Source organism: Lithobates pipiens, unplaced genomic scaffold, assembly GCF_037356315.1.
Source record: "Lithobates pipiens isolate NorthernLeopardFrog02 unplaced genomic scaffold, aLitPip1_a1.2 Scaffold_8, whole genome shotgun sequence".
In the NCBI taxonomy this organism is placed as follows: domain Eukaryota; kingdom Metazoa; phylum Chordata; class Amphibia; order Anura; family Ranidae; genus Lithobates; species Lithobates pipiens.
Window position 1 is genome coordinate 569198248 of NW_027507903.1, and position 8331 is coordinate 569206578.

General features: G+C 45.8%; 7 non-coding genes across 7 annotated transcripts; 5 read left to right on the forward strand and 2 right to left on the reverse strand.

Moving 5' to 3' along the window:
* The first annotated feature begins 370 nt into the window (after positions 1-370).
* On the forward strand, positions 371-442 carry TRNAE-UUC (transfer RNA glutamic acid (anticodon UUC)). Its single transcript has one exon. It is a non-coding gene; the product is annotated as a tRNA-Glu (tRNA).
* Positions 443-2597: 2155 nt separating this feature from the next.
* TRNAE-UUC (transfer RNA glutamic acid (anticodon UUC)) lies at positions 2598-2669 on the forward strand. The gene has a single exon. It is a non-coding gene; the product is annotated as a tRNA-Glu (tRNA).
* An 848-nt stretch (positions 2670-3517) lies between these two features.
* Positions 3518-3590, reverse strand: TRNAM-CAU (transfer RNA methionine (anticodon CAU)). Its single transcript has one exon. It is a non-coding gene; the product is annotated as a tRNA-Met (tRNA).
* A 1233-nt stretch (positions 3591-4823) lies between these two features.
* Positions 4824-4895, forward strand: TRNAE-UUC (transfer RNA glutamic acid (anticodon UUC)). Its single transcript has one exon. It is a non-coding gene; the product is annotated as a tRNA-Glu (tRNA).
* A 1042-nt stretch (positions 4896-5937) lies between these two features.
* On the forward strand, positions 5938-6009 carry TRNAE-UUC (transfer RNA glutamic acid (anticodon UUC)). The gene has a single exon. It is a non-coding gene; the product is annotated as a tRNA-Glu (tRNA).
* An 848-nt stretch (positions 6010-6857) lies between these two features.
* TRNAM-CAU (transfer RNA methionine (anticodon CAU)) lies at positions 6858-6930 on the reverse strand. The gene has a single exon. It is a non-coding gene; the product is annotated as a tRNA-Met (tRNA).
* Positions 6931-8164: 1234 nt separating this feature from the next.
* Positions 8165-8236, forward strand: TRNAE-UUC (transfer RNA glutamic acid (anticodon UUC)). Its single transcript has one exon. It is a non-coding gene; the product is annotated as a tRNA-Glu (tRNA).
* The last annotated feature ends 95 nt before the right edge of the window (positions 8237-8331 follow it).

Below are 8331 nucleotides of genomic sequence, written 5' to 3' on the forward strand. Positions count from 1 at the left end.
GATGCAGAGCTAAAGATTTTAGCTGGGTGGAATATGGTGGAAGGCAAAAGAGCACTGAAAGCTTGATCTTCCGGTCAATTTTCCATCCATATGGTTTCCTACAAGACCTAAGGGATTAAGAGTAGTGTTTTTCATAGATTAACTACCCCAAGGCTCACAAAATGGTTAGAGAGTAGTGCCCCGTGTGAGGATCGAACTCACGACCTTCAGATTATGAGACTGACGCGCTACCTGCTGCGCTAACGAAGCCAATTAGTGAAAGTGATATGTGTGTCATAGCTGGCCACCATACTTGGAAGCTGATGGCGGTGGCACATCTTTTTTTTCCCTTTGGTTTTCTCTATTTTTCTCAAAACAAGGCAGCTAGTTTTCCCATATGGTCTAGCGGTTAGGATTCCTGGTTTTCACCCAGGCGGCCCGGGTTCGACTCCCGGTATGGGAAATGCAAGTCCTTTTAACGACCCGCACACTCCTAGTGCTGAAACCTCAAAGCTGTTTTTCCATTGTAACCTCCAATCATTCCCTTCTTGTCAAAGTACCAAGGGTCAAAGCCAGGGATGCAGACAAGACAGGTCAAGCCGGGTTAGGACAGGAAATGAAATACTATCAGGAACACAGGAACTCACAGGGCAAGCTGAAGTTCATCCAGCAACTAATGGCTCATGCACGCGCTTTGGCGTACGTATATGCGCACTGGCACATGAATTTTTACACATGAATAATATCAGGATCACAGGAACTCACAGGGGAAGCTGAAGATCATCCAGCAACTAATGGCTTATGCTGCTAGCTTTAAATAGGCCACTGGGCACCAGAAATTGTCACGCATTGTGTGCGCTTTGGCGTACGCACATGCGTACTAGCACATGAAGTTTCTCGGCCGTTCTCGCTCTTCTGCACATTTGCATTGGCAAATATCTATGTGCCAATCTTCTGCAAACCATTCTCTGACAGAGACATCATCTTTTTTTTCCACACCTTTGAAAAAGCCCTTTTGAATTCCTCTGTGCTTTGTTCTTTCTGTGTGATGAAACTAAGGGAAGCATGTCACATAGATGGAAAAGGCCTCTGTTGTTCCAGGATGAGTAGACATTGTATCTTGCAAGGTCTGTTGGATGCAGAGCTAAAGATTTTAGCTGGGTGGAATATGGTGGAAGGCAAAAGAGCACTGAAAGCTTGATCTTCCGGTCAATGTTCCATCCATATGGTTTCCTACAAGACCTAAGGGATGAAGAGTAGTGTTTTTCATAGATTAAGGACCCCAAGGCTCACAAAATGGTTAGAGAGTAGTGCCCCGTGTGAGGATCGAACTCACGACCTTCAGATTATGAGACTGACACGCTACCTGCTGCGCTAACGAGGCCAATTAGTGAAAGTGATATGTGTGTCATAGCTGGCCACCATACTTGGAAGCTGATGGCGGTGGCACATCTTTTTTTCCCTTTGGTTTTCTCAATTTTTTTCAAAACAAAGCAGCTAGTTTTCCCATATCGTCTAGCGGTTAGGATTCCTGGTTTTCACCCAGGCGGCCCGGGTTCGACTCCCGGTATGGGAAATGCAAGTCCTTTTAACGACCCGCACACTCCTAGTGCTGAAACCTCAAAGCTGTTTTTCCATTGTAACCTCCAATCATTCCCTTCTTGTCAAAGTACCAAGGGTCAAAGCCAGGGATGCAGACAAGACAGGTCAAGCCGGGTCAGGACAGGAAATGAAATACTATCAGGAACACAGGAACTCACAGGGCAAGCTGAAGTTCATCCAGCAACTAATGGCTCATGCACGCGCTTTGGCGTACGTATATGCGCACTGGCACATGAATTTTCACACATGAATAATATCAGGATCAAAGGAACTCACAGGGGAAGCTGAAGATCATCCAGCAACTAATGGCTTATGCTGCTAGCTTTAAATAGGCCACTGGGCACCAGAAATTGTCACGCATTGTGTGCGCTTTGGCGTACGCACATGCGTACTAGCACATGAAGTTTCTCGGCCGTTCTCGCTCTTCTGCACATTTGCATTGGCAAATATCTATGTGCCAATCTTCTGCAAACCATTCTCTGACAGAGACATCATCTTTTTTTTCCACACCTTTGAAAAAGCCCTTTTGAATTCCTCGGTGCTTTGTTCTTTCTGTGTGATGAAACTAAGGGAAGCATGTCACATAGATGGAAAATGCCTCTGTTGTTCCAGGATGAGTAGACATTGTATCTTGCAAGGTCTGTTGGATGCAGAGCTAAAGATTTTAGCTGGGTGGAATATGGTGGAAGGCAAAAGAGCACTGAAAGCTTGATCTTCCGGTCAATGTTCCATCCATATGGTTTCCTACAAGACCTAAGGGATGAAGAGTAGTGTTTTTCATAGATTAAGGACCCCAAGGCTCACAAAATGGTTAGAGAGTAGTGCCCCGTGTGAGGATCAAACTCACGACCTTCAGATTATGAGACTGACGCGCTACCTGCTGCGCTAACGAGGCCAATTAGTGAAAGTGATATGTGTGTCATAGCTGGCCACCATACTTGGAAGCTGATGGCGGTGGCACATCTTTTTTTTCCCTTTGGTTTTCTCTATTTTTCCCAAAACAAGGCAGCTAGTTTTCCCATATGGTCTAGCGGTTAGGATTCCTGGTTTTCACCCAGGCGGCCCGGGTTCGACTCCCGGTATGGGAAATGCAAGTCCTTTTAACGACCCGCACACTCCTAGTGCTGAAACCTCAAAGCTGTTTTTCCATTGTAACCTCCAATCATTCCCTTCTTGTCAAAGTACCAAGGGTCAAAGCCAGGGATGCAGACAAGACAGGTCAAGCCGGGTCAGGACAGGAAATGAAATACTATCAGGAACACAGGAACTCACAGGGCAAGCTGAAGTTCATCCAGCAACTAATGGCTCATGCACGCGCTTTGGCGTACGTATATGCGCACTGGCACATGAATTTTCACACATGAATAATATCAGGATCACAGGAACTCACAGGGGAAGCTGAAGATCATCCAGCAACTAATGGCTTATGCTGCTAGCTTTAAATAGGCCACTGGGCACCAGAAATTGTCACGCATTGTGTGCGCTTTGGCGTACGCACATGCGTACTAGCACATGAAGTTTCTCGGCCGTTCTCGCTCTTCTGCACATTTGCATTGGCAAATATCTATGTGCCAATCTTCTGCAAACCATTCTCTGACAGAGACATCATCTTTTTTTTCCACACCTTTGAAAAAGCCCTTTTGAATTCCTCTGTGCTTTGTTCTTTCTGTGTGATGAAACTAAGGGAAGCATGTCACATAGATGGAAAAGGCCTCTGTTGTTCCAGGATGAGTAGACATTGTATCTTGCAAGGTCTGTTGGATGCAGAGCTAAAGATTTTAGGTGGGTGGAATATGGTGGAAGGCAAAAGAGCACTGAAAGCTTGATCTTCCGGTCAATGTTCCATCCATATGGTTTCCTACAAGACCTAAGGGATGAAGAGTAGTGTTTTTCATAGATTAAGGACCCCAAGGCTCACAAAATGGTTAGAGAGTAGTGCCCCGTGTGAGGATCGAACTCACGACCTTCAGATTATGAGACTGACGCGCTACCTGCTGCGCTAACGAGGCCAATTAGTGAAAGTGATATGTGTGTCATAGCTGGCCACCATACTTGGAAGCTGATGGCGGTGGCACATCTTTTTTTCCCTTTGGTTTTCTCAATTTTTTTCAAAACAAAGCAGCTAGTTTTCCCATATGGTCTAGCGGTTAGGATTCCTGGTTTTCACCCAGGCGGCCCGGGTTCCACTCCCGGTATGGGAAATGCAAGTCCTTTTAACGACCCGCACACTCCTAGTGCTGAAACCTCAAAGCTGTTTTTCCATTGTAACCTCCAATCATTCCCTTCTTGTCAAAGTACCAAGGGTCAAAGCCAGGGATGCAGACAAGACAGGTCAAGCCGGGTCAGGACAGGAAATGAAATACTATCAGGAACACAGGAACTCACAGGGCAAGCTGAAGTTCATCCAGCAACTAATGGCTCATGCACGCGCTTTGGCGTACGTATATGCGCACTGGCACATGAATTTTCACACATGAATAATATCAGGATCAAAGGAACTCACAGGGGAAGCTGAAGATCATCCAGCAACTAATGGCTTATGCTGCTAGCTTTAAATAGGCCACTGGGCACCAGAAATTGTCACGCATTGTGTGCGCTTTGGCGTACGCACATGCGTACTAGCACATGAAGTTTCTCGGCCGTTCTCGCTCTTCTGCACATTTGCATTGGCAAATATCTATGTGCCAATCTTCTGCAAACCATTCTCTGACAGAGACATCATCTTTTTTTTCCACACCTTTGAAAAAGCCCTTTTGAATTCCTCGGTGCTTTGTTCTTTCTGTGTGATGAAACTAAGGGAAGCATGTCACATAGATGGAAAATGCCTCTGTTGTTCCAGGATGAGTAGACATTGTATCTTGCAAGGTCTGTTGGATGCAGAGCTAAAGATTTTAGCTGGGTGGAATATGGTGGAAGGCAAAAGAGCACTGAAAGCTTGATCTTCCGGTCAATTTTCCATCCATATGGTTTCCTACAAGACCTAAGGGATGAAGAGTAGTGTTTTTCATAGATTAAGGACCCCAAGGCTCACAAAATGGTTAGAGAGTAGTGCCCCGTGTGAGGATCGAACTCACGACCTTCAGATTATGAGACTGACGCGCTACCTGCTGCGCTAATGAGGCCAATTAGTGAAAGTGATATGTGTGTCATAGCTGGCCACCATACTTGGAAGCTGATGGCGGTGGCACATCTTTTTTTCCCTTTGGTTTTCTCTATTTTTCTCAAATCAAGGCAGCTAGTTTTCCCATATGGTCTAGCGGTTAGGATTCCTGGTTTTCACCCAGGCGGCCCGGGTTCGACTCCCGGTATGGGAAATGCAAGTCCTTTTAACGACCCGCACACTCCTAGTGCTGAAACCTCAAAGCTGTTTTTCCATTGTAACCTCCAATCTTTCCCTTGTTGTCAAAGTACCAAGGGTCAAAGCCAGGGATGCAGACAAGACAGGTCAAGCCGGGTCAGGACAGGAAATGAAATACTATCAGGAACACAGGAACTCACAGGGCAAGCTGAAGTTCATCCAGCAACTAATGGCTCGTGCACGCGCTTTGGCGTACGTATATGCGCACTGGCACATGAATTTTCACACATGAATAATATCAGGATCACAGGAACTCACAGGGGAAGCTGAAGATCATCCAGCAACTAATGGCTTATGCTGCTAGCTTTAAATAGGCCACTGGGCACCAGAAATTGTCACGCATTGTGTGCGCTTTGGCGTACGCACATGCGTACTAGCACATGAAGTTTCTCGGCCGTTCTCGCTCTTCTGCACATTTGCATTGGCAAATATCTATGTGCCAATCTTCTGCAAACCATTCTCTGACAGAGACATCATCTTTTTTTTCCACACCTTTGAAAAAGCCCTTTTGAATTCCTCGGTGCTTTGTTCTTTCTGTGTGATGAAACTAAGGGAAGCATGTCACATAGATGGAAAATGCCTCTGTTGTTCCAGGATGAGTAGACATTGTATCTTGCAAGGTCTGTTGGATGCAGAGCTAAAGATTTTAGCTGGGTGGAATATGGTGGAAGGCAAAAGAGCACTGAAAGCTTGATCTTCCGGTCAATTTTCCATCCATATGGTTTCCTACAAGACCTAAGGGATTAAGAGTAGTGTTTTTCATAGATTAACTACCCCAAGGCTCACAAAATGGTTAGAGAGTAGTGCCCCGTGTGAGGATCGAACTCACGACCTTCAGATTATGAGACTGACGCGCTACCTGCTGCGCTAACGAAGCCAATTAGTGAAAGTGATATGTGTGTCATAGCTGGCCACCATACTTGGAAGCTGATGGCGGTGGCACATCTTTTTTTTCCCTTTGGTTTTCTCTATTTTTCTCAAAACAAGGCAGCTAGTTTTCCCATATGGTCTAGCGGTTAGGATTCCTGGTTTTCACCCAGGCGGCCCGGGTTCGACTCCCGGTATGGGAAATGCAAGTCCTTTTAACGACCCGCACACTCCTAGTGCTGAAACCTCAAAGCTGTTTTTCCATTGTAACCTCCAATCATTCCCTTCTTGTCAAAGTACCAAGGGTCAAAGCCAGGGATGCAGACAAGACAGGTCAAGCCGGGTTAGGACAGGAAATGAAATACTATCAGGAACACAGGAACTCACAGGGCAAGCTGAAGTTCATCCAGCAACTAATGGCTCATGCACGCGCTTTGGCGTACGTATATGCGCACTGGCACATGAATTTTTACACATGAATAATATCAGGATCACAGGAACTCACAGGGGAAGCTGAAGATCATCCAGCAACTAATGGCTTATGCTGCTAGCTTTAAATAGGCCACTGGGCACCAGAAATTGTCACGCATTGTGTGCGCTTTGGCGTACGCACATGCGTACTAGCACATGAAGTTTCTCGGCCGTTCTCGCTCTTCTGCACATTTGCATTGGCAAATATCTATGTGCCAATCTTCTGCAAACCATTCTCTGACAGAGACATCATCTTTTTTTTCCACACCTTTGAAAAAGCCCTTTTGAATTCCTCTGTGCTTTGTTCTTTCTGTGTGATGAAACTAAGGGAAGCATGTCACATAGATGGAAAAGGCCTCTGTTGTTCCAGGATGAGTAGACATTGTATCTTGCAAGGTCTGTTGGATGCAGAGCTAAAGATTTTAGCTGGGTGGAATATGGTGGAAGGCAAAAGAGCACTGAAAGCTTGATCTTCCGGTCAATGTTCCATCCATATGGTTTCCTACAAGACCTAAGGGATGAAGAGTAGTGTTTTTCATAGATTAAGGACCCCAAGGCTCACAAAATGGTTAGAGAGTAGTGCCCCGTGTGAGGATCGAACTCACGACCTTCAGATTATGAGACTGACGCGCTACCTGCTGCGCTAACGAGGCCAATTAGTGAAAGTGATATGTGTGTCATAGCTGGCCACCATACTTGGAAGCTGATGGCGGTGGCACATCTTTTTTTCCCTTTGGTTTTCTCAATTTTTTTCAAAACAAAGCAGCTAGTTTTCCCATATCGTCTAGCGGTTAGGATTCCTGGTTTTCACCCAGGCGGCCCGGGTTCGACTCCCGGTATGGGAAATGCAAGTCCTTTTAACGACCCGCACACTCCTAGTGCTGAAACCTCAAAGCTGTTTTTCCATTGTAACCTCCAATCATTCCCTTCTTGTCAAAGTACCAAGGGTCAAAGCCAGGGATGCAGACAAGACAGGTCAAGCCGGGTCAGGACAGGAAATGAAATACTATCAGGAACACAGGAACTCACAGGGCAAGCTGAAGTTCATCCAGCAACTAATGGCTCATGCACGCGCTTTGGCGTACGTATATGCGCACTGGCACATGAATTTTCACACATGAATAATATCAGGATCAAAGGAACTCACAGGGGAAGCTGAAGATCATCCAGCAACTAATGGCTTATGCTGCTAGCTTTAAATAGGCCACTGGGCACCAGAAATTGTCACGCATTGTGTGCGCTTTGGCGTACGCACATGCGTACTAGCACATGAAGTTTCTCGGCCGTTCTCGCTCTTCTGCACATTTGCATTGGCAAATATCTATGTGCCAATCTTCTGCAAACCATTCTCTGACAGAGACATCATCTTTTTTTTCCACACCTTTGAAAAAGCCCTTTTGAATTCCTCGGTGCTTTGTTCTTTCTGTGTGATGAAACTAAGGGAAGCATGTCACATAGATGGAAAATGCCTCTGTTGTTCCAGGATGAGTAGACATTGTATCTTGCAAGGTCTGTTGGATGCAGAGCTAAAGATTTTAGCTGGGTGGAATATGGTGGAAGGCAAAAGAGCACTGAAAGCTTGATCTTCCGGTCAATGTTCCATCCATATGGTTTCCTACAAGACCTAAGGGATGAAGAGTAGTGTTTTTCATAGATTAAGGACCCCAAGGCTCACAAAATGGTTAGAGAGTAGTGCCCCGTGTGAGGATCAAACTCACGACCTTCAGATTATGAGACTGACGCGCTACCTGCTGCGCTAACGAGGCCAATTAGTGAAAGTGATATGTGTGTCATAGCTGGCCACCATACTTGGAAGCTGATGGCGGTGGCACATCTTTTTTTTCCCTTTGGTTTTCTCTATTTTTCCCAAAACAAGGCAGCTAGTTTTCCCATATGGTCTAGCGGTTAGGATTCCTGGTTTTCACCCAGGCGGCCCGGGTTCGACTCCCGGTATGGGAAATGCAAGTCCTTTTAACGACCCGCACACTCCTAGTGCTGAAACCTCAAAGCTGTTTTTCCATTGTAACCTCCAATCATTCCCTTCTTGTCAAAGT